The 5,000-nt window shown below is 34.2% G+C and overlaps 1 protein-coding gene across 2 annotated transcripts in view; it reads right to left on the bottom strand.

The window, feature by feature from the left end:
- Positions 1–4,702, bottom strand: part of LOC122250951 (uncharacterized) — an 18,258-nt gene extending 13,556 nt beyond the window's left edge. For both annotated transcript variants that reach the window (XM_086537683.1, XM_043012699.2), the window contains exon 1: positions 4,421–4,702. The gene's annotated coding sequence lies outside the window, so the exon portion shown is untranslated. The remainder of the gene's footprint in view (positions 1–4,420) is intronic.
- Positions 4,703–5,000: the final 298 nt, after the last annotated feature.

Genomic DNA, 5,000 nt, shown 5'->3' on the forward strand with positions numbered 1-5,000 from the left:
AGGTGACGGCACCTCGATGCCGGGTGTCATAAGATAAGATAAGACCCCGGAATGAGTTCAGGCCTACGCGGTAGCCTCCCGGAAATGCATCGTGCGTCAGTTATCAACGACCTGGAGTATTTGGGTTAAAGGAAGTAAAATAATGTATACACATGAAATTGAATCTACTTGACATGAAAAAAAAACACAATAAGATATAACTTGAGATCATCTAACAATTCTTTATCTATCAAAAAGCCTTTTAGATAAGACTTTCAACAGAATGTTTTTTCAAGGAAAAATGTAATAGAAAAATAAATCACATATATAAGAATTTGAAAAAATATTGAGAAATAAGGCATGTCATTAACAACTATGTTGTCAGCAAATGAGCTTGAGCCCTCAGAAATAAAAAACAAGGAAAAAAATACATATGAAATTTTAAAAATTTAAAAACTCCACATATTATATTAATATAATATTACTGTGTTGCAAATTCTTATAAACAAGGATAAGGATAAACTAGATTTGCCATGCAGATGCTTCATTGGGCATGTATGCACTGAGGCAAGCCCACCTGTATCAGCCTGTGCTGCATCGTGAGAAAGTGTGCCAATGAATGTGGACTCATTCTGAGCTTGGTCCTTATACACAGTGATGCCCAGCCATGGCAGTGACCACCAGACACCAGTGGAAACTCACAAGCTTGGACAGGGCTCGATATACCAACCACTGTACCACAGTACTAACCAGTCGGCTTCTGATTTCGTCGGCATTTCATAATGTGATTTAAGTATAAGACATTACTATATGGCTATGGTATATCATTTGATATATGCAATATAATGACAGCAATAACTACTATAATGATGATGATGAAGATTTTGAGTAATACAACTCTGTTAACCCATTGTGGACAGTTGTCATAACATACATGATGCCAACCTCTTGCTCTAAAATACCCGTGATGAAGGATGTGCCAACAGAACAAGAAGATGAAGGTGACTCAAACCATGCCCAATGTCTACAATGTGCCCCCGTAGGGATGCCTTGCACTGTGGCACTCACAGTCATAAGCACAGGTTTCCTTCTTCTTTCCTACCTCTTCACAATATCTTTATTGTGGATGGTTATATTTTTTGTATTCATTCACAACAGTACACAAATGCAAATATAAATGAAGTTGCTTTTTGTCTTCTCATAACAAAGCAATATTTTTATCATACTGAGCTGATATGGACCCTGTACTACAATTTTAGTCAACTACAGTATTGATAGAGCTTATATGTAGCTTATATGACACATATAAGTCTCTCAGTCCAACAAAACAAACAAATTACAAACACAATGCATGACTGAAAGAGAGTGGATAAAGTCAAGATATGTTGAAATCAAACCCTTTCTGGAGACAGGCAAGCAAATCTATGAACATTTGCAATGGGTTAATGTTTTACAATGTATATGTAACATTCATATTCTCATTTTTGTTGATTTGTCATTTGTCATTAATGAGAAAAAAAAATGTCTGTAGCCTCTCTCATTTCTAACAGGAGGCCACACACTGACATTATTGTGAAGACTCTCAGCAATCATTGAGTTAAGTAAGTAAATACCCCTTTTACATATGTACCTGTGACTTCCCTACAAGAGCAAAGACTTTGATATTCCCACCCTTATCTGATAAAGCCTTCTTCCTAACATCAACTACAGCAAAAGCTAGCCTTCTACATTGAGAGGTAAACTGTGTTTACCAAAGTAGAAATACTGGACAAAAGGTAGCCTGATTTGAATTTAGTCTTCACTGAAAGAAAATATGGGAATTATTCATTTTTCATAATACTGATCAATAACAATCATGGGAAGACAACTTTTTGCAGTGGTAGGAATTATTTGCTTATATGTACTTGAACAACTAAAATAGCTAAAGGACCATCATACATTTCGATTTTTGCTCTTCCAGGGCGGCCACATCTTGAGATGTTCAGCCTGAGCAGGGCATCTAAAAATGAGCATGTTTTCTATCATTTTCTAGGATTATGGTATGATATGTGTCTATTTATGATAACTCAGTCAAGTGGTACTAATTGGCATTTGGTATGATAGGGCATCATAAATGAAGGAATAAGTAGCTTTTAATTTCAACGAAAGGAAAAATGAAGTACAAAAATGAATTGAATCCAAGAAAGATGCCTGCCGCAGACAGGATTAACAATGGGCGTCATGGCGTTTGGGGATTTTGGATCACTATGTTATTTTATTGTGCTATGAGTAATGAGTGAGTGATGCTGACAATTGCAGTCATAATTATTATAACTGCCGTAATATTAAGCAAAATGGGTTTCAACTCACTTCCAAAATCTAGATGGCACCACTTTCTTCTAGCACCAGCAGGAGAGAGAGCCTTGAATGGCACCCATCTACTGTCTCAAGCAAGCACTATCTCCATAGAGGGATGGCACATAGCAAGTTGCCGACCTCTTGCTCTAAAGTACCGCAGATGAACGAGAGGAGGAAGGTGACTCACACTATGCCCAATGCATACAATGTGCCCCTGTGCCAGTAGGGATGCCTTTTATTGTGGCACTCACTGTCAAAAGCACAAGTTTCCTACCTCTTCCCTACCTCTTCATTTTGGATGGTCATCAGTTTCGTGTTCGTTCGTGACAGCACACAAATACCAAAAAATAAAGTTGTTTTTTGACCCATCCTAAAGCAGTAATACTTCTATCACATTGAGTATAAAGAAAAAAAAAATGAGTTGATATGGATCCTGAACTACAATTTTAGTCAACTGCAGAATTGATGGAGCCTGTGATATGACAGACATAAATGTCTAAAAACAGTAAAACACACAAAAAAACAAAACACAAAAATGGATCTAGCTCTACAATGAGTGACTAAATGGGAGTGGGAAAAATCAAATTATGTTGCAGAAGCTGCAAGTCTATCCCCTGTCAGCAACAGGTTAATATATTTTCAATGACAATATATTTCAAAAAGAGTGTATCTAGTGAAATTCTACATAAATATTTTACTGTTTCTTCAAACACCAACAGAACTTTTTCCAAACTGATTTTGAAGACAGAAAATTGTCTCGAGAACCAATATCTAATGGGTTAATTTTCATTAGAGTTTTTGCTTGCTCCCTCTCTTTCTTTCTGTACATTTTCAGCAAAACGATTATTTGTCTGGTAAACATAATTCAACTCTTCAGTTGAAAAACACTTTAATTGTTCAATCTCATAGTAATCATCAACTGAGGATGTTTCCCATTTGTCAAAAATATTAAAACAAAGAGGTTAAGAACTCACCATGTGATAGACTACTGACATTGCAATCTATAGAAAAAGATTGCATAATTCTTGGAAATAAATACATTTTCACCTTTTCTACTATCTTCTCCATCACTAAGTAAAATATCATTATATACATTATATCATATGCCTATTAAACATCAAAATATCTTGAAATAATTCAACTGTGCAACCGTTCCTTATAATATCAACACTATTCTGTCACATTCTGAGTTTTCCTACAAAAACAAAGAATGTGGAAATATGAAAAGTAAGCAAAAGAATAATAGTACAAAAGTTCCAATTTAGTAGAATGAGTTCATGTTTTATGTTGTGCTTTTAAAAATAAGAACCTGGCTTAAGTTCCAAGATTAAATCACAATAATATTCCTAATATTTGTGAGGGTAACAATTCAACATTATAATATCACTAATAGGTTACTCATTAAAATTGGAGAAACTCATCATTTATGGGTAAAGGTCTATGGTTATCATTATCGTTATTACTATCTATATTACAAGGATTAACATTGGGTCATTATCATCAACACCATTATTATCATTATTATCAATATCATGTTATTAACATTCTTATAATCATTACCATACATATAATTAGCAAGATCATTATTATTATCATTAACATTATAATCATCAATATTATCATTATCATAATGATTATCATTATCATGATGATTATCATTATCATCACAATAATTATCATTAACCTCATAATGATTGTTGTTAATATCAAGATCAAATGATTATTGTTAATGTCATTACCATAATGATTATTAATTATTATTATCATAATGATTCTTGCTATCATAATATATCATAATGAATGCTATGCTAGCATTGATTTAATCCCATGCAAATTCTAGTTTTCACGAATAATAGAGTGACTCTGATTGATATTATGCAGTTAATTCAAATTCAAGTTCCTACTTACTAAAATAGCATGTTGTCATCTTTATAATTAAACTAGAATGTATTAAATTCAAACCGTAACGACCGTTCTGAAATGTAACACTCCTTAACAAAAAACATGATAAAATGTACCAGAAATGGCAGATGTCCAATTCAGCATTATATCATAGCATGCAGATGGGGTAAACAAACTACGAATTAAAAGTCATTCACATTACCTCATTCAAAATTCCGTTGCAACTGCAAACTTGTATCGCAATGCAAGTGCACTTCCACGTCACTCTTGTCAGCCGAGTTTCTCAACTGTCATCTCTTCTTCCCTTTCTTATTCAGCGCATCACCGCTCTCAGGAGAATTTCCAACATATTTCAGATTATCAGAGAGATTAAGGCGAGCGGCAAAAGGTCGTCGAACGCAATTGATGGTCAGTGGAAATGTACGTGTTGAGAAAAACCACGTGACTTCGATTTGTTTGTAAACACGTTCTGGATGCGAGTATTGCCAGATGTCGCTAGGTATTACGATTATTTATCTTTTTTTTCATCTCTTTTTTTTCTATATGTAGATACTTTTTATAATGATAGCTAACTATTATTGCCATCACTATTTTTGTTGTTAGTTCTTTGAATCTCACCGAGTTTTCTCCAGGCACGTTCTGTTTAGGTAAGGGAAAGGGTATGGACTAATCTGTTGCCTGAAAATGAATGCTACTTTGACAGCAAAGTAAAGAAAACGGTAAAAAGATGTGACAGAGTGCTCAGGATAAGAATAATGTAGTTTAAAGTGAAATATATAACA

Source organism: Penaeus japonicus, unplaced genomic scaffold (genome assembly GCF_977035675.1).
Source record: "Penaeus japonicus unplaced genomic scaffold, GWHDUDI00000001_assembly GWHDUDI00000006, whole genome shotgun sequence".
Taxonomy (NCBI): domain Eukaryota; kingdom Metazoa; phylum Arthropoda; class Malacostraca; order Decapoda; family Penaeidae; genus Penaeus; species Penaeus japonicus.